Raw genomic sequence first — 21,808 nt, forward strand, 5'->3', positions numbered from 1 at the left:
TTAATACTTGAATGTGGATTTGAAAATAGCCTACAAGGACAAAGCAAAGACATCTGTAAAAGTTTCTTATGCTACTTATTAGTCCTATACTCCCTCATTCCTTGCAGCAGCCACTACAGCCTGATTACAGAGACTGCTGACTGGTGATCTGCGATACATGATCACCCTCCATCAGCTAAGACACTGATAGGAAGCAAGGGTCCTACCAGGAACTATATTTCCCATTCTACTTTGCATTTAGTTGGGTGATCTGGCTGATTTTCACCAAAGGAACATGTATGTTACCCCAGGATGGAGAGTCTTCCTTCTCACATCACTTGGACGGGGACACCAATGGCAACTTTGTATGTTATACATAAAGAGGAGAACCCATCTGCCTGGACCCCAAGAAACTATAGGGAGTCATGTTCCTTCCTTTCATACTTAACTTCTACTCATTTCATTTCTTGCTCTCAATCAATAGCTTTCACTTTCCAGTTTACTGATATTCAAAACATTTAGTAGGCCAATCTATTTACACTTGGAGCTCTATGTGTTATAGGAACTAGACTAAGCAAAAATATCCCCCAATGGGGCATACCCCCATGCCACTCCGCAAGATAAACAGTTTCTATCATGGTGAACCACCTTCAAGAAGGAGAAAGCATTATATCCCTGGAAGACACCAAAGCAGAGAGGAGATTAAAAATCCTATGACTGTCACATTACCTAATACATTTCAAATTTCTAATTATTAACTATTAGTTACTAACACTTAAAGTATACTCACTGTGTAAATTTTAATATCATGTTATCTCAAATAGTGTTAATGAACCAGGGTGCAATCTGGGGGCTTAGGTCAGAAATTCTTTGTTCAAGCCACAGAAGTAGTTTAAAGGGAAAAAAAAGAAAATTAATTAACATTCCAAGCATCCAAAGTAACCAGTCACCTGGAGGCACAACAGACCCCCACAATGTCCAGCCACTCAGCAAGGCAGAGATTTCTGAGTGGTTCCATCAAGAACTAAGCTTGAAGGTAAAGGTCATCTGCTCTATCACTGTCAATCCCTTCCAGATCCTCACACTTGACCAAAGTGGGAAAGAGAAATAAGTAAATAACATGCAAAGCTGGGAATAGGGTGAAGAGGGATGGATATGGAGAAAGTTCTGCAAACATCTGCATGAGCCAAGTAAACAAGGAGACTTGCTGTGACAGTGATCATCATTTTCACTGATTCCATAAGGTGGCTGTCACTGTCCCAAGACAGCAGAAGTATGGGCCTAAGTAACTCTCTAAAAGCCACGTACCTACAAGAAACAGAGCTATTTTCCCAGAATTTATACAAGTTGTCCATAATTGCTATCTCATATGCTGGGCATATGATAAGCATAACCTTGAAAGTTGAATCAATTCATGTCCCCCAAAAGATCATGTCTACCCAGAGAAATGGAAATAGAGCCTTTGCAAATACAGTTAGTCAAGAGGAGGTCATACAGTTAACTGAGAGGCTTAAATCCAAAGACTGGCTGTCTTCTGAGAAGAAAACGGAGCAGAAATAGCTCCAAACAGAGTGGCTGAGCAACACCACAGGCAAAGATGGACAGTTACTGTTGCTGCTGCTGCAAAGCAAAGACTACAGGGGAGTCAGTAGCCAACAGAAGTTAGGAAAAGACAAGAAAGGAGTCTTGCTGGGCCCCGAAGATACATTTGTTGCAGACTTCTGGATCCCCAAAACTGTGAGAAAATAATGAATGCTGTTATGATATGCTTATGATAATCTTTATTGCAACCCTGTGACTGTGAAACAGAGAAAGACCATGAGGAGTAGATAAGAACCGCAAAGAGGGAAGAGAGATAAAGCAAAGAATATGGGGTCTTCATGATATGTTTAGAAGATTTCTGAAAAAAATGTATTAATGGGGCATCAATGGATTTGATGAAATGTCCTTTCTCCAGCCACAGACATCCATCAGTCATTTTGTTCTCATGTCCAAGCTTTTGAAATGAATTACTACTTGCGATACAAAGACTGAAGCTGAAAATAAAATGTTGGTGTCACTGACATGCATATGGAAGAAACCCCCTGAAAAGGCATGAAATCATTATACATGATGGCCTACAAGAAGTTGGTGTGGATATCTAAGTGAAACCTGAAAGAACTCTACTCTCCAGAGGGTGAAGATGAAAAGTACAGGAAGACTGAAGAGCTGATCATCAGATAACCAGGACAGCAGCTTGCAAGAGAAAATAAAGTCAGACTCCAATAATCCTTACTGAACTTTCAATAAGGGACAGTGTAGACAAGATCAGACACATACCCGAAGTAATGTTCAATTTGCTCTGATGAAGTTCTGATATACTGTGAAATTATTTCAGTCTATAAAATACCATGCTTACAATAAACATCTTTTCTGTTAAATAAGAATATCAAATATCTCTAACTCATTTGGAATGGACTCTCCTGTCAAACTTTTTACCTTGTAACGGGTAAAGACATCAGACCCATGTATTCCAAGTAGTTCTACCAGGAAAGAAAAGAAAATCCATCAGGCACTGAGGCCCTGGCTAGTATGAAAGTCACCCGTTTTTCCTAAATGAGTTTATAAACTAATAATGGGCATGCAAGAAAGCCACCAACGACGGCCTATCATGCACCAAGCATGGGTTTGGGGCCCTAGCATTGCAAACATCAGGTATGGTGGCGTACATCACATAATCCCAAAATGCAGGACATAAAGACAGGGTAATCAAAAACTCAAAGTAACCCTTTGCTATACAGTGAGTTCAAAACTATGAGATCCTATCTTAAAAAAACAAAAAAGCAAGTAAGTAACCAGACATGTCCTCACATGTTGGCCTACAGAAGACAGTAATATGGTGTGGAATCTAGAGTACTGTAAAGATGACCTTCAATTCCACACATATGTCCTACTTAAGGGTATCATCGAGAGCTGGTACTGTCTTATTTACATCTTGGTAAATGAGCTAATAATTAAGAAAAGAAGGAATAGAAATATGCTTGAGAAAGGGAGACCAAGAACATGCACAGGCAATCCCCTTGTTAGTGGACTAGGTGTTGAGTGCTCTGATACACTACTGGCGATCCACACAAGTATTTCCTGAGGGAGTAAGTTAATGACAAGTGGATAATTTTGTTTTCTGTTAACGCACCACTATTCTCTTTCGCATGATAAGTGCAATACTATTCTGGGACAGAAACCACCAAAGATATCTTTCATTCATTTAATACAGATACTGCCAATGACATCTAAAGGCGAAGGTACACTCACTGGTACAGCCAGTGTGTCTTCATTAATGTCAGAATATATTGGGAAGCTTTTCCAAACACATTCATCCAGCTGCCACCTCCAAACCCCAAAGCATTGCATCTAGAATAAAGCATAGGCACATGAACTTTGGAAAACTTCTCTGCATCAGTTGCTGATGAGAAGCTCCGACTGAGATGCAAACACTGTACTGACAGGTCCTCAAAGGGATCAGCTGTGAAACCTTCTGAGATGACTGCCTAGAAATGGGCAGAAGAATCCTGATTGAGGTCATAATCCAAGAACTACTCTGCAATGAGTGACTCAATGATAATAATTACAACACACATAATCATTGGTAACTACAGGGACAAAAATGTAAGCTATCCCCCCTACTATCAAAAGTGAAGGCTGTCTGACTTCCCTCAAGTGCTTAATTCACATGAATTTGTCTGGCCAGAAGAGAGAAAATGAAAGGCTGTCTGGTGTGATAAGGAAGGAATAATTCATCAAATGTTTATGCTTCAGGTTTGTTGCCTCTGAAATATGAATACTTAGTGATTTTGCAAACCTAAGACATACACAAATGTCTGAAATGTATTTGTATTTATAGATGTTTTTATTTGTGTGCATATGTATGTACATGAGTGAGTGAGTGAGTGTGTGTGTGTGTGTGTGTGTGTGTGTGTGTGTGTAGGTCAGAGAAAAACCTCAAGGTATCTGTCCTTGCCCTCTACCTTATCTGAAATAAGGACTCTCTCATTGTTTCTGCCATGTTTGTGCAGACAAGTTAGCCCAGAATTTTCTGGATCCTCCTGGATCTGTCTCCCATTGCTGAAGGCATGTTGGCATCACAAATGAAGGTACTATTTTGTATCAAGCCTTTATGTGGATGCTGGGGAGACAGAAATTCATGTTGGCAAGTTTGCAAGCAGGCACCTTTAACCATTAGACAATATTCCCAGTCCCCTGAGATTTTTACAAATATGAAACAAATAAAAGTTTTAATTTTAATTTGGTCTATAAAAGCATTTTCAGTTTTTGTAAAGCATCTAAATTCTCAGATCAACTAGACTTCACTATAAACCGAAATATTTATCAACATAGCTACATAAAACCAAACTATGGACTTATTAGCTACTCAGTCAGAAAAAGAGTCACTGGAGGTGATATGAACTACAGCCAAACACTCCAGCAGAGAAAGAATCTTGGCTGAACCAAAGCTAAGTTTCCTAGCAAGAACAGACCTTAACAGTGAATCACTTCTTTAAAACTCACCAAAATTACTCAGTTCATCTTTAATGCAGTAGGTATTCCATTTCCAAAGGGAAATAAATTTCTGTTGTTAATAAAGAGAATGAACAGAAAAATAAATATGCTGAACATTAAGGTATAGCATTATTCTCTTAGTAACTATAAAATTCTCAAATGTCTTTCTTTCTTTCTTTCTTTCTTTCTTTCTTTCTTTCTTTCTTTCTTTCTTTCTTTCTTTCTTTCCTTTTTATTTTTCAAGCTAGAGACTCACTCTAGCTCAGGCTGACCTGGAATTCACTATGTAGTTTCAGGGTGGCCTCAAACTCCCAGCAATCCTCCTACCTCTGCTTCCAGAGTGCTGGGATTCAAGGTCATCCTGCCCAGCTTAAAATTGTCAAATTTTACTCCAGGATATAAAGGCATTTTAAAAGATTTTTATTATTTATTCATTTATTATAGACAGAGAGATAGAGAGAGAGAGAGAAAGTGAGTGAAAATGGGCACACCAGAGCCTATAGCCACTGCAAACGAATTCCAGATGCATGCACCACCATTTGCATCTAGTTTACGTGGGACCTGGAGAATTGAACCTGGGTCCTTAGGCTTCACAGGCATGTGCCTTAACTGCTAAGTCACCTCTCCAGCCCCTATAAAGGCAAACTTAAGGAGACAAAAACCTAAGCAGGTGCTTGGTCTCCACATCAGGGTGATGATTCAGTAAGAGGTGAACAGGCTTTCAGTGCTGCCTGTGGGGACAGCCTGAGCATGGAACCTACAAAGCAATGTAATTACAATGGTTACCTTACCTTCAGAGTCAAATGTGTAATGATATGAATTAAAAATTGAAAAACTAGACTGGAGAGATCACTCAGCAGTTAAAAGCACTTGCTTGCAAAGCCTAATAGTGTAGGCTCTATTCCCCAGTACCCACATAAATTAAGAAGCACCAAATGGAGCATGCATCTGGAATTCGAGTCCTTGACGTGCCTATTCCTTTCTCCTTCTGTGCCTGTCTGCTTGAAAATAAATAAATTTATTTATAAAAAGTGGGAATGAAAGACATGTACAAACTCAATGGTCAAAAAAATTAATTTTTATAAAACCAAAACCAAAATAAAGCAGTTTTTTTGAAGATTAAGTTTTAAAACCAATATTTGAGTTATTTAAAACTATATGCTGACATTAAAAACTATTTTTCAAACTATTTACCAATTCTTTCACATTAGTAATCAAACAAATATAAAAGTTTCACTATTAGTCTAAAGCAATTCAATGAAAAGCAAAACATCATTTACTACTGAAGAAAAAGTGAAAAAGTCTTTTAGTTTAACCCCATCCTGTTCAGTCAGGTGAGAAATCCCTGACTAACAACCATGATCATCTTGAACTAAAGGAAAAATGTCACCCTCTTTGAATGATGTGTGTAAAGTAATTCACAAATAGATCATGATTTAAATGAGGAAATCTATTTTAAAAGAAATTTTCCAAAATAATTCTCATGGTGCCTGCCAAAATAGGAACCAAAGATTCCAAGCCTTTTAAAGCTTTGAGCTATTAAAAAAACAAAATATTTTAAAATTTAGGGTAGAATGTGTCATATAAAATACTGCTTCTATTTCTTTTATAGCAATTACCCACAGAAAATTGAGGGAAGAATAATAGCATATATATGAATGCAGCAATCCAGCTATCTTTTTCTTGACACTCACTGTATCACAGAATAGAGCAACCCACTTCCAAAAGGTAAATTCAGAAACAACCTTTCACATACTCCAGTGTTTTTCACAATATAATACTTTTTAAAACATTACAGCAATTATCTTCACACTTATTTTACCCAGAGAAAATGTTTTACATTATTTATAGCCAAAGACTGTTTCATAACTGATTATACTTTCATATTCTTTGATTTCTTTTAATAATTATTTACAGGCTGCCTGACTTGTAGCCTCAATAGCCAGTCACTATAATAGCCACACAGTACATAAGTGAAGCAAGGTTACAAAAATTTGACATAATTTGGTATCTAAATCCTTGTTTGCTACCACATAGGATACCCAGTATACTACTCAAAATGTTAAATCTAACTAAAGGAGCAAAGTGCTGAAATGAACTAATATTCTAAAATCATTTCTAAGCACAATTACTGCAGACCTATACAGAGTCATATGGCTATATACACCGTAATGTTTTCATTTCCTAAATGGTACTGCAATTCATTTAAGCAAACCATCAATGTTAGATCACTACCTAAAGACAGAATGCAAGATGAATATTTAAAGCATAGACAATTATATAAATCTAAGTATCACTATAGACAATATACACCTAATTTTTTTATATTTCCTAAGTACAGAGCTTCTGCACTTCCATAGATATAAGTGACAGGAGGCTGTCTATTAAATTTTAGGCTTCTATAAACTGTCTTCTAACTTCTTCAGGAAGAGTTGTGAGGTAGTTCGTAGGATTATGAAACAAATGATAAAATAGAAGAATAAAAGCAAACAAATCAGAAGCACCAGAAACTCTCATTAAACTCAGGGGTTCAAAAAAGTTATTAATGCAGAAGAAAGACTAATTGGAAAGAAGATAGGGTTCAGGAGGAAGAGGAGGAGACAAGAGAATTTAATTAGAGGTGAATATGATCAAAATACATTATATACATGAATAAATGTGGCCACAAAATTTTTAAAACTGTGGAGAATTTATTTATTTATTTATTTATTTATTTATTTATTTATTGGTTTTTTGAGTTAGGGTCTCACTCTAGCCCAGGCTGACCTGGAATTCACTCAGTATTCTCAGGGTGGCCTAGAACTCATGGCAATCCTCCTACCTCTGCCTCCCGAGTGCTGTGATTAAAGGTGTGCGCCACCATACCCGGTATGAACTTCACACTCTCCATATACTATGCCTTTTTCCTATGGTAGGTATTTTCCTGTATATACATACTTATTATAAAGTTTAACTTATAATCAAAGCCCTGTAAGAGGTTAAGATAATTAGTAATAGAAGAATGTCACACTTTAATAAGCTACTAATGTGCAAAAGAATTGTATTAAAAAACAGAATTCACCAGAAAAGAGAGAGATACAGATATACATAAAATGATTCCATGGTATCCAACTGGACCCTGATTTTTAGCTTTGAATTTACTAAAATCTGTGAGAAGATAGAAATGAGAATAAAAGGAATTTTAGTCTTTCACAATGTAGCTGATAAATCAGTACAGAGAAAGAAACCATGGTGGTCTGAACCAGATGACTCCCATGAACTCATATGATATGAATGCTTGGTCCCCAGCTGATGGCAACGTGGTAGGCACACACTTGCTGAAGGAAGTGTGTTGTTGGGGGTGAATCTTGAGATTTATTAGCTCACTGTAAGTGTGATGAGATTACAAAAGTCCACCACAGCTTCCAGATTTCTTGTATGGGGCTTAAGGATCCATACTGGGATCCTAATGCAAGCATTTTCATCCATTGAGCTCTTGCTTCCAATTCTATTTTTGTGATACTTTCAACAAATACTTCTAAACTCTACTACATGCCAGTCATTTCGTGTTCTACAAGTTGATGAAATTAGAAGCTCAAACCCCGCCCTCATGGAGCTTCTTTTCTAGTATCATACAATGGAAAACATACAAACAGAATTTAGCAATTAGTAGATGGCACTGAAACTAGATAAAGCAAAATCTCAAAGCATAGGTTTGCTTGATCCTTCCACTACTAAATAAATAAATAAAGCAGAATACAGCAGATATCCACAAATGGGACCATTCAAATTAACAAAGTTCATCCTTTCTTCAAAATAGTAATGTAATATATCAAAAGATAGTCACAAGTTCCAGCAAAGCTTTCAATTTATAATTTCATCAAGATAAATCAGGTTATAGTTTGAGTTGATTAATATTTCAAACAAATATTCAGAAAAAAATTGCTAAACATTAACAGTTCTTTCAGTTCTTGTTTTGGCTTCTTTTGTCAGAAATAGAATGGTTGCTTTTAGAGGAAGCATCACCACCACTAGGCACTACCATCCTTTCTTCCCCACGCCCCTCCAGACAGAACTATCACATTATTTTCATTAGGACCTTTATTTTACTCTGTATGAATACTGAGACATAAGAGATACTATTTTTGTCTTGTGGGTCAAAGTTTTGCATGAATTTGTTTTATGAATTTTTATGTTAATCATGCAGTTCAAGATATAATTCCCTCATTCCAACTACTACAGTTATAGTAAAAAGAAAACACTTATTAATTCTTGAAGTTGTTTCCTTTAAACACACATGCAGGCACACTAAGTTGGCAAAAACCTTAAACATTCTAATGTTAGAAATCAGAATATGACATATAGTCTATCCATGATAATTAGCATACAATGATCATATCTGATCTATTCTCTGCTATGCTTCATATGTGAACAAACACAAAAGAGTGAAGAATACTCCAGTGCCAGTGCCTTTCAGCACAGGCAGGAGAGTTCCTATGGGGCAGACACGTTGCTATGGACGTGAAAGGTCACATATTTTCTCTACTTCGCCAGGAACTGAAGTTGTTTTCAAAAAATAAAAGGAAATGATAATTTTGCCACATTTATGCCAATGTTGAGGTCATGATATACTTTTCCAGTATGATAAAGTGGAATTTCATTGCTGTTTTAATGTCTATTGATTATAGATAACTTCTAGTTGGTCAAGAAGATAGGAGGAAAATATCCATCTTGTTAAATATATTCTTAAGCTTTAGGTCACTGAATGTTCTTTTTTTGTGGGGGGGGGGATTCGAGGTACGGTGTCACTCTAGCCCAGTCTGACCTGGAATTCACTACGGAGCCTCAGCGTGGCCTCGAACTCAAGGCGATCCTCCTACCTCTGCCTCCCGAGTACTGGGATTAAAGGCGTGCGCCACCACGCCCAGTTCTTTTATATCATCTGCAACAAAGAAAAGCGCCATGTAGAATCTCAGCTCCTTCCAAAGTCAAAACACAAAGATCAGAAGGTGTACTCAGTATTATGTCCCCAGGAATGAGCCAGATCTAAGAAGAGTCTTAGATTTTACAATGACACAGAGATAGATCATCACAAAACAATGTCCACTCATACACAGAACAGTACTACTTAATATTTTGTTATTTTCATATGTGCAATAGATTGTTGAAACTCATTTAACTTACCCTGAGATCCCAGAAAAATAATCTTACCCCAAGGCTAGAAAACACTGGCTCCCTTCTATGTTAAATGCGCTTATTCAGAAAAGAATTCTCTTTTGAGTTTCAGCATATGGGCTGAGGACCTCTGCCTGCACTGCAGTGTTCTGACAGCAAAGCTCATCTCAGTGGTCCTCAGCTCAGTGCCTCTAGCTTAGTCCATCCTTGTGTAAACACGCAGTCCAATTTTCATAGGAATGGGCAAAGTATACTTCAGGGGAAACTGACACTCCTAGAAGTATTTTCATGGGCTATGTAGTTCTTGGGAATTCTTTACTTCTCTTAATTTTGTTTTTTGATAACAAAATCTTTCAGATTCCAGAGATATGTGGGCCAGGAGTACATTTTGAATCCACCAAGAAGCATGGCTTATTTTGTAAGGTATTTGAGTTCTTAAGATTTTCCATAACAAACGTGTGTTCACTCCCTGAAAAATAAGCCCATGTCTCCCATCCAAGAAAAAAAATTTGAAAAAAGTAAGTCCATGTTGTTTTACTTAGTATTCCTATTATTTGATTCATACAGGTTCTTTGTTCTTCCTCCCCCAACTGTAACATGAAATAATACAGACATTTGTCCTTTTGAACAAAATAACTAGGCTTAGGACACTGGACTTATTTTACCATAGTTTCATTAATATTTCTTTTCTGAAATCACTGCCCTCTAACACCTTTCTATTGTATTTAGCTGATCATACATACTGAAAACATGACATCATCATCGTTATATGTACATATGAAATTAAGTTATACCTTTACAATTTCACATTTATAAATACAGGACCAAGCTTTCTGATTAACACGTCTAAAATGGTCTTAGAAGCATTACTGCTAAGCTATTTTTGACTAGTTATTTTATCCTTTCCATTTTACTGGACCTAATATAAAAACACACAATCTAGCCAATTCACGTCTTGAGTTTAAGTTCTACACAAAGCCAGCACTGAGGCAGATTTAGGGGCCTAGAGCACACACTGTAGTGTCTTTCTGAAAGTGTACATGCACTCAGCATGGAATGTTATGATTGGATAGGTTACAGATTTCTAAATTTAAAAAAGCAACACTGTTTTCATTCCAATCTTGTTTATGCAAAGGTTCTGAAGATTAGAACCCACAGGTTATTTCTAACCCTTGCCTTTTCTCTCATTTCCCTGAGTTCCTCCCTCACACTGGGAGTCTAGAAGTGACAACCTGCTATTTTCTTGAGCTATACAGTAGCCATCTGAATAGCAAGCTCTGGGCCTGATACCCACTATCAGAAAAACATATCTGAAACTCTAACCATGTCTGGGTAAGCAGAGAAGAGTATTCACAGAAAAGAAACATGTTCAACTTAACTAATTCCAGTAAAGACATTCCTATTCCAAAAAGGGCAATTTTAATATCTTGTTTAACAAGAGGGTAGCTATAATAAATTTTATTAATGCTCCATTAAGTTTGGATTAGAAAGTTTCACATTTCTAATGAAAAGTTTTATAAACACGGATTATAAACTCTGGGGATTTTCCTTTTGCTATATTTCAGAAAATATATCATATTTTTAGTTTAGAATTTGCACATGCCAAGCACATGCTCTATAACACTGAGATTCACCTCAGGCTTCTATATAGTCCACATTTAGTAGGAGATCACATAACATCAAAGAGATGGCTCATACAAGATTGGAAGTCTTGATAGCTTTATGTTCATATTCCCACTTTGATTTGGCCCTAGAACTTTCTAATACTATCAGATATTTTACTCTATATAACATAGAAGATTTAAAGAAAATCCAAGTTATTTTCCAAAGTAACTGAACACATCTTAGAAACAGGTGATTATAGTACCAAATGGTATCCACAAAGGTCCTGATCCTTAACTTGTATGTATAACCTCATTCATATAAAGGAACATTGTGGATGTGGTCAGATTAAAGAATTTGTGACAGAGAGAGTCTTAGATTATCTATGAGGACCCTAAGTGCCATTGCAAGTATCTGATGGGATGAGGTGGAGGGAGATTGGACGCAGAACAGGAAAATACAATGTCACAGCAAAGGCAGAAAATGGAATGACAGGTCTCCAAGTCAAAGAATGCCAGCGTCCGAGTAAAGCTGGAAGACGCCAGAAAAAAAAAAAAAAAAAGTTCTCATAGAATGTGGAAAAGCACAACTTTTCCAATAACTTGCTTTCTATCCAAAGATGTTTATAATGAAGCTCTATCTTCCAGAACTGCCAGACAGTAAGCTTCTGTAACAGCATTGGAAAGCAAATAGAATCATAGTTGTTATTATCAAGGAACATTGTGTTAATTTTTCAAATTTGTAAGCAGAGGGGGGGTCAATGACGTGAGTAAAGTAAATGATTATTTATAATCCTGGGAAGCCTGAGAAGTGTTTTCAAAAAGAAAAAAATCAACCTAAGAAAATGAAGAGTACTTAAAGTGTGAAAACCAAGGAGATGCCTCATCCAAAGGAAAACTGAAAAGAATGGTTGAATTTCAGAAAATAATTCCTCAGGAATTACCAATAACATTAAGGCCTTCTGCTCCTTAATTTAGTAATTCCACTGCTACAACTCCATACCAAGACTTGTGAAAATGAGATTATATTTCATGAAATTAGATGCTATAGTGGCATCAAGATTATAAAAAGGAACAATAACAAAAACAATATAAACATCCAAGAACAGAAGAGGAAAGTAATCCTTAAACATCTGTTAAAAATAATTCATAGGGTTGAAGAAATGGCTTACCATGTAAAAGCACTTGCTGCTTAAGCAAGAAGACATAAGTTTGATCCTTAACACACATGTCAAAAGCCAGGCATGCCTGTACACGCCTATAATCCCAGTGGGGCAGAAATAAAAAAAAAATCATGGGGGATCCTTGGTCAGCCAATCTCAAGGACAAACAGAAGCTCCAAACTCAGTGAAAGACAACATCTCAAGAAAACATATGGAAGATGCCCAGTGTTCTCCTCTCCACTTTGCACACATGCACATACACTACACACTCTAAATGCCACACAAAAATAGTAATTTGTAAAGAATTTAGGGGAAAAAAGTTGTGCTAGGTAAAAGCAACATATGCAGAACATGCATGTTTATGCCTTTAATACTTATTTAAAGTATCTAGAAAAAAGTGTAGACTAGAAAGACACATGCAACATTATAGCTGACTTTCTCTCTTTTAATTCTTTTAACATGTTTACTAAAATACAGCACATACTTTAGGCAATGGTGCAGGGGTGCTGAGAACACAATTGTTGGCAGTTACAAATGCTGTCATTTTCTTGGTGGCTGAAAGACATGAGAATAATTCATTATCAGCCAAAGCTCCAAAAGTACTTCAAATGTACCACATTATCTACAATGACTATGAATGTGAAAGTCTGAGTCTTGCAAGAACTGCTATCATCATTACTTATTTACACTAGGAGCACTCAAGAAACAAGTTGTGGGGTCCATTCAAGGTATCCTTACATAAGCAGGAAGTACTGGGGCAGAAGCCAAGTCAAGTGATTCCAGACTAGGGGAATTTAATGCCCCTCCCCATGGTGGACAACAGTCCAGTTCAGTTTAGCCACAGGGTCTAGGCAGATCTTCCTATCTGCAAGCTTTAAAGGCTGAGAGCTTCAATCCACTCTGGTGACTGATATTAAGTGTGCCAAACCTATCAGGTCAAAAGTCTCAAATTACCCTCTAATACTTAGAGATTCATGAACAAACCAAAGCATAAATAAGTTCTATCTTTATAAATGTGGCCTTCTATATATAAACGTACTCAAGATAATCTTTACAATCAATGTTCTTTATTTCACGTCATTCAGACTGTCGCTTATACAAATTCATAGACTTAAGCCTTCCATTATAATAGGGATCGAGTTTGGGCAATTAACAACTTTATGGAATACTGTTATATTCCAAAAGCAGCTATCTATTGCAAAAAGTTGCATGTAGCAATACCTTCACTTATAAAGACAAACGAAAAAATAACTTCTACAATATTCTAGCTAAAGATTTAAAATATATAAAAATTTATTATCACCTTTCCAAAATGCTTACATTTTCATCTTGGATTACGAAACCAAATTATGAGCATTCTACACTTGCAAATCTACCCTAATGAGCAATTCTTGGTATGAGAAGTTCCTGGTATTAGAACATAGTCAAAGAAATCATATAATCAAATTGAGAAAAAAGAGTCATGGTCAAATTAGAGCTAAATATTAATTTTCACATTTTTAAACAACAAACTCAGAGCACCAAAAGTTTAAAAATACCTTTCAAATATAAGATTAAAATCTTCACTTCTAAATATTATTTCTATACTGGAACAGGTATCTTGATAAATCTCATTTTAATTCTCAAAAACAGCATATGTTCATGGGAGATATATATATATACATACACACACACACACACACACACACACACACACATCTCCATCACTAATTTTAAAAGTTGCATCAATTTCAAGAAAGCAACAAAATAATAAACCTTTAGAGAGTTCTACTTATTTCAAACACCAGGAGAAAGGAAAGTTAATCATTTTTAGCTTATGAGTTTGGTATTTGCAAAGATATGTTTATAAATCCCCAAAAAGCTGTTAACTATAAATGTTTTGTTGTTGTTGTTGTTTTGTTTTTTTTTTTTGTTTTTTTTTTTTTGCTTTTTCATAGGGTGTTACTCTGGCCTAGGCTGACCTGGAATTCATTATGTAGTCTCAGGTGGCCTCAAACTCACAATGATCCACCTACCTCTGCCTCCTGAGTGCTGGGATTAAAGGTGTACACTACTACGCCAGGTTATATAAATGCATTTTTGAATAAAAATATGTATAGTTATCCTTGCTAAGATTGCTAGGTCCATACATACAAGAAGTTATACTGGTAACAGTGATCACAAAAAGCATTCTGATAAATATATTTGGGTCACTAAAATAATGCAACCCAAGAATCCATCAGTAGTTTTCCAGACACAACCTATATATATTTGTACACTCATTTCCTTACCTTATGTAATTTGTGTCTGTGTAACAGTTTAGCATTAAAGCATACATACATATATATACATATATATACATATATATATGTATATATATACATATATATGAAACAATTTGTATATTTTAGTGTTCAGAGGATGGCAATGGATATTTGAAAGCCTCATGTTCATATTTAATCAAAGGATTGCATCTAAGATAATAAAATTTAAAAATTTTTCCTTGCTCCATCTTACTATGGAATAACTCTTGAAAGAGCATGAACATACACATCAACAAAGAGCTCAGGTGCAGCAGGTTGAGTCTTCTTCAGGAGATGATTTTTTTTTTAATTAATGGATATGTTTCTCTAAAATCTTCATATTTGTTTAAAAATTACAGACAAACATTTCAGTTTTCTCATAGAGTATAAATCAAAGAAAATTGAAGGCAGCTATATAAACAGTTCACTGTCCACGTCTGCTGTATACAATGCAATGGCCTGTAATGTAGCACATTCATCCTGTTCACCTCAAAGCTGCCATCTTTGAATAAACATGTCTTAAAGCACCATTAATCTAAGCAATGTGGGATATTTTTCTTTCAAGAACAAATACATTTTCAACTTTGGACTAGCTATACAACTGTAAAACCAAGCAGAAAAAAAATTTTTGTGATACCTGTTTATATTAAATGTTGAATGTGATACTGTCAAGTCTCTCCAATGAGAAGGTGCCCTAAAGTATTTACAACAGTCATATTAACTATCTTCTTTGCTACACCATTAATCTGCTTCATGATGCTGGCAGATTTTCTACCTCATGCTCACAATTCAGAAAAAGACATCAGAAGTTTCATCATGAGTTGAAAACAATTTTAAAATCCCATAATGATCAAGGGAATGGACTTTGTTTATGCAATCATTTTAAGGACTATGCTAAAAAGTACAAAGAAGAAAAAAAAGAAGAAGCTAGCAAAGTGAGCAGTGAGAATTCAGTGACCAAGATTCCCAGATTTGAAGAAAGATTATTCTGTAAGTAATTCTAAAATAACCAACAGCCTCATAAAAGTGATGGAAGGTAAAGAAAATACATGTCTAATTTTATAAATATATTTTGAATTTCTCTGTTGGGGACAGTAGTTGAAACAGAGTCAAATGGAACCAGATTCAAACATTTAAAATAGAAAGGACAAATGGTTGACCAATATCGGGTATCAGAACATTTTCCTGAGATTATGGAAACATCTGCATAAAATGTAAATAGGATTTTCTCTCTCTTTGTTCCTGCCTTGTCCCTCCTTCCTGTCCTCTTGGTTCTGCCTAGTGCCATAATGGCAATGCTTGTTGAGGGAACACAGGTGAAGAAAGAAGGTGTAAGTGCTTACTATTTAAGAATAGCTGATCCAGATGGGTATGGTGGCACCCACCTGTAATCCCAACACTATGGAGGAAAGGGTGGGTGGATCCCATGAGTTCAAGGCCACCCTGAGGCTACATAGTGAATTCCAGGTCAGCCTGGGCTACAGTGAGACCCTACCTCAAAAAAAAAAAAAAAAAAAAAAAAACAAAACAAAAAAAAAACCTAGCTGATCTGTGCCAATACACTGACTGGAAAAAGTGTTCAAGAACAGCTGGTCTATGTGAAAATGTAACCTCTGAAATGTTGCCAAGGTCACAGAGACCTAGGGTGATCTCACACACACAATGAGTATGAGCTGTGTATTTGTGAAGAGAAAATGTATCATGCATTCTTTTTACGTTACCCACCTCATTGCAAATGAGGTGAGAAGAGAAACATGCAGATTGAGTGTGCTCCTTTAAAATAAAATAAAATAAAGAACAAATAGCATTTCATTTCACTCTCCTCCTTGTGTGGCTACTAAAATATTAACAGTGCCCTGCTTATGGATATATGTGGTCCCTTCAATGTGGGAGTTAGCAGCACTGTTTTTAAGTGAAATATGAGAGCAACATTACAATTTCCAAATTCAATTTCAATAACTGCATTAACATGACAAGGTTCTCAACAACTGCCAAAGACAACAAGTGAGCTATTTACCTTGGGTAGCACATTTCACCATGGGACTCAAATCTTGTACCTCGGCCCTCTTTATGTCACCCATTTCATACTGTGCCACACAGCAGTGGGTCTTCCCACCAGTCTTCTTGTTTCCATTAATACCTTTCATTTACCTTTTGCCTTCTACTGCTGGTTTCATAGCACTATTTTACAAGAATGGAAAGGCACCAAGCAATTTTGCCTGAAGTCATGTGAGACTCCATCTATAAAACAAATGAACCAAGTTCCTGAGCACTGAATAAAGAACATTTCTTTTTCAGTGATTACAGAAATCCAATTTCAATTTCTGTTTATGTAACACTCAGCTGCTCTTTATTAGCACGATACTGAAATATGTTCCCTGAATTTATGAAACAACAAAATTAAACTAGACTGGTAATATTTTCTAGAAGACCACATGCTATTGTATCATCTTTGAAAGCAAATGCACAACACGGTAAAGAATCCACCTCACACAGATTTTCTACTCATATCTTTAAAAGACACTTGGTTGGGGGCTCATTATGGAGTGAAATGGCCTGACTACAGACAGAGAAGGCCTGTCTTCGGGTGACTATAAGCTCTCAGGAAAAAAGTCTAGAGCCAAAAGAGAATGCCATATTAACAAATGTCCCTCTTTAAGAAAGTTTTTTTTTTCAGTCTCTTGGCCATTATGATTATTTTTCAGTTGCTTTCATTTCATGTTTTAGACTTATCAGAGACCTTCAGAGGAAGGTTTTGGTAAGTATGCATCATTTTGTCATAATTTCCTCTTATTAAAGTGTGAAAGTACATACCAAAATTTAGCTTGTTCAGGGCTGGAAAGATCGCTTAGTGGTTAAGGCACTTGCCTGCAAAGCCTAAGGACCCATGTTCAAGTCTCCAGATCCCACCTAAGCCAGATGCACAATGGTGAGGCAAGTGCAAGGCTGCATCTGCCCACTAGATGGTGAAAGTGTCTGAAGTTTGATTTCACTGGCTGATGCCCTAGTGTGCCAATTCTTTCTCTCTTGCGCTCTCATTCTCTATAAAATTAAAAATTAATTTGTTCTTATAATCATTAATACTTAATAATAACACTGCAAGATTTTTGTACTTGTCCTCTTCATTAAAATTATTCATGACCAGTTTTCCCACTTTACTGGTGAAGAATCAGAAAATAAAAAGTACTTATATTGAACCCCAAAGTTAATTACGGCATACTTTTTTACAAAATAATACATGATAGTCTATGGGGCTCAGTATGTATAGCAGTTCTGGACTGAGGGAGAGACTGTCTCAAGGAAATACATGGATAACCAAAATAAGAGGGCAATTGAGGTTCTCCTCCACATGTGTACACATGGTACATACTTCCTCTCACACAGACACCACACCACACACACTCTATACACACATATATCTACACATGCAAAAAACTTAAAAAATTATATAATGGAGCTACAGAGATATCTCAACCCATAAAATGTTTGCTTTGCAAGCAGAAGGACCATGAACTATCCTTTCTTTGTTATCCTCGGCTCCTGTTCAGTACCTGGTACATATTCAATACATTCTTGTGTTCAGTTAATGCTTGTTGCAAGAGGCATGTGCAAATAAAACTATAAGATCAGATAAACCTTATGTCATACAATCATGAATACAAGCCAAACCTTGTATTTAAGCTCCTCAAGCTTTAACCTGCATATATGAATCATGAAGACATTATTATCATGTCAGCTCAGATCCAGAAGTTCTGTGGTAAGAAGTGAGACTCTGAATTTCTATGACATCTGGTGGCAACATGGGCATTGGTTCCCAGACCATCTTCTCTGTGACCATCTACTGGGGCTACAGAGGACAGACTTGGAGAACTGTTTAGAAAGTTGAATGTTCCTTGGAAGTTAACCTCCATGTAGACCTTCACCAGACTTCAAGTTATTAAACTTAATAACTTAGAACAATAATGTGTTTATTTTATTTCCCTAAATGAAACATTGCTATTTTTTAAAAGAGACTATTTTAATATTTTTATGTTTACTTACTTATTTGAGAGAGACAGAGAGAATGGGCATGCCAGAGCCTACAGCCACTGCAAACAACCTCCAAATGCAAGTGCCACCTGGCTTACATGGGTACTGGAGAATCAAATCTGGGTCCTTTGGCTTTGCAGGTAAGCAACTTAACCACTAAGCCATGCCCCCAGTCCAAAAGGGACTATTTTAGTAATGTGTCTATATTCAGTATCAAAAGGCAAAACACTGTTGAATATGTAGCAGGGATTCAATTTTAGTATTAGTTCAATAAGTAAGAAATTAAACACATAAAGATAATATCTATCACCTATTTGCCTAACTCATACTATCTCTCCCTCTCCCTCTCCCCCATCCCCACTGGGTATGTGTATGGCATGATGCTCCACTGGAGAGCCTGAGTAAATAAATGAGAAGTAAATGAACAAATAAGCAAACTATTCTTTCTCTAAAAACATTAGGATTCTTTAAAAATATTCTTAGAGAGAATGCTGGTGTGCCAGGGCCTCAGACACAGATATTGAACTCCAGATGCTTGAACCACCTAGTGGACATGTGCAACATTGCACTTGTCTCACCTTTATGTGTCTGGCTTATGTGGGATCTGAAGAGTTGAACATGGGTCCTTAGGCTTTGCAGTCAAGCACCTTAACCACTAAGCAATATCTCAAGCCCAAAACATTAGGTTTTAACTGCCATCATTAGTGGCATTTGCTCACAAGTCTAATGTATCCGATGAGCCATAGATTTTAATGTACCTGCAATGTTATGCAGGTCACATAAATGACGTCCTAACTGTTCTAATTTCGAATGTCACTTTTTATTCCCTTCAAACATTGCATAAACTTCCATTCCAGGCTGGAGAGATGGCTTAGCAGTCAAACGCTTGCCTGTGAAGCTTAAGGACCCCGGTTCAACGCTTGATTCTCCGGGACCCAGGTTAGCCAGATGCACAAAGGGGCGCATGCGTCTGGAGTTCATTTGCAGTGGCTGGAAGCCCTGGCGTGCTTATTCTCTCCCTCCCCCCCCCCACCTCTCTCTCTCTCTCTCTCTGTCAACTCTCAAATAAATAAATAAAAATGAACAAAAAATTTAAAAAAAAAATTCCATTCCAACATTTCCTTTTCACTGTGATGTGTTTGAAATTTGAAATTTGTTGCCACTACTGGTTTTTTGTTTGATTTTTTTTCAGAAACTCAGGATTACTATCACTGCAAAACCCACCAAAACCAGAAATGACAGTGTTGGACAAGTGATGTAAGTCACTATAATGATACTATCTTCCAATCTGTTTTGTAATAACACAGAAAAATTAAATACAAATACACAGAAAAAGTACTATACTGAGACATCAATGAAACTCTGCATTTCTATAATAAGCCTTATTAATCAATTACTGTTATCAGAACCAGAGAAGCTACCTACAGAAAGTGCATCCTAGAAAATGTCGTGACCATTTCATTTCATCATGTTTTACTGCTTTCTCTCTACACATTGCAATCACAATACACAAGCATTCTATAATAGGCTGACAAAATGCTAAATGTGTTTAAATTACCAAGCTTGTTAAATCAGTAAGTGCTTAATGAACCAAACAAGTATTAAGCACTTACCACAGTGTATAGAGCATTATTAGGAATATAAAGATGAATATTTCAATTAACTTTTAAGAAAAAGACAAAAATAGAAATTTATTTTTAAAATAGTTCAACTGTTAAACTTAATTTAAAATAAATGAAAGAGTTTCAACGTTAGAAGAATACATTGGGCCAAAATCATTCAATGTTTGTCATTTTCTGTAAATATTTTTCCATGGCATGAATTGGGCCCATATCCAATTCATATTCTGAAGCCCTACTGGTTATATTAATGTACCTGGTAATTGAGGACAAGATCAGTACTATAGCAAAAGAAACATCAGAGAACATGCTCTGTCTCTTTCTCCATGTGAAGACACTGGGACTAAGTGGTCATGTGCAAGATAGGAAAGGAGCCCCCAACACAACCCAACATGCACAATCCTGATTTTGGACTTACAGCTTCCACAACTGTGAAACAATAGATTCTTGTTGTTTAAACTACTATTATAGCAACCAAAGACAATTAACACAATTTTCTGTTTGCCATCATATCTTTATCTAAGAATTATTTTGTCATAATTGTGTTCCATTGAAACTACCACAAACACTTTTATAATGTAGTAAGAAGAAGAGTTAGTAAATACCCATTCTTCAGCTCCAGTTGTTCATAAAAATACAAAAGAGGAGCAGAGGAAAAGACTACATTTTAACAAGAAACTTGGAAATACTCTTGGTGTGGGGGACTACCTCATTAGCACTAAGTGCAGACATGCAGACATTCCCACACAAAACCTCTTTCAGCAGCATCAGAAGGAGAATGCCTCCTGCATGTGTCACTTCTCAGGTCCAAGCCTCTAGCACGCTTCTTGTTATATGCAATTAGCTCCATGCCAAGATTTAGTACATTTCATAATAAATCCCTTGACCGCATTAGCTGTAGGCTTGGCAAAGTTGGAAAGGCTCTATTCACGACAGCAGAAAACAAGCCACAGCACTTATCCCACAGCAAAACGCACTTGCTAGATGCCAACACACTACAGATTTCAACAGCCTGCATTGCGCCTTGCCTTCAAGCTCTCCCCCAGTACTCGGGGTGGAGCAGGGGGCATAAAAACACCACCTTCCATGTGACTGTGATTAAGGAGAACATAAGGGCAAAGAGAGCCGCAGACACGCAGCCTGTTTACTTCTTTTCCCCTGCTAACTCCTGCTACTACCTCATTCTCCTGACCTAACACTCCAAACCCACCCACCCCCAGAACCTGAAGTCACTTCACAGATGAGGGCAGCGCTTACCCTCATTTGAACAGTGACCATCTGTTGCTGGCAGGAAGACTGCAGCTCCGTCTCAGGTTTCCAGTTTGGGAACATGAACGCTGTGGTACATTATGGTGACTGTGTGGGAAACATTCTCTGCACAGTTAATTAATGGGCACTTCCTCTGTTCACAGCACAACAGAGAATCAAACCATTTACTTGTTTGA

The 21,808-nt window shown here is 36.6% G+C and overlaps 1 protein-coding gene across 7 annotated transcripts in view; it reads right to left on the reverse strand.

Annotated features, from left to right (window-relative positions):
* The window catches only part of Bmpr1b (bone morphogenetic protein receptor type 1B), a 382,398-nt gene that overhangs the window by 242,283 nt on the left and 118,307 nt on the right, over positions 1-21,808 (reverse strand). Inside the window, exon 2 of one of the 7 annotated variants that reach the window (XM_045143622.1) lies at positions 12,918-12,988. The exons of 5 other annotated variants lie outside the window; for them this stretch is intronic. The gene's annotated coding sequence lies outside the window, so the exon portion shown is untranslated. Of the gene's footprint in view, positions 1-4,524; positions 4,546-12,917; positions 12,989-21,808 lie in introns of those variants that run through there. One more of the 7 variants, XM_045143624.1, reaches the window with a different exon arrangement.

The sequence above is a fragment of the Jaculus jaculus genome, chromosome 2, assembly GCF_020740685.1.
Source record: "Jaculus jaculus isolate mJacJac1 chromosome 2, mJacJac1.mat.Y.cur, whole genome shotgun sequence".
In the NCBI taxonomy this organism is placed as follows: domain Eukaryota; kingdom Metazoa; phylum Chordata; class Mammalia; order Rodentia; family Dipodidae; genus Jaculus; species Jaculus jaculus.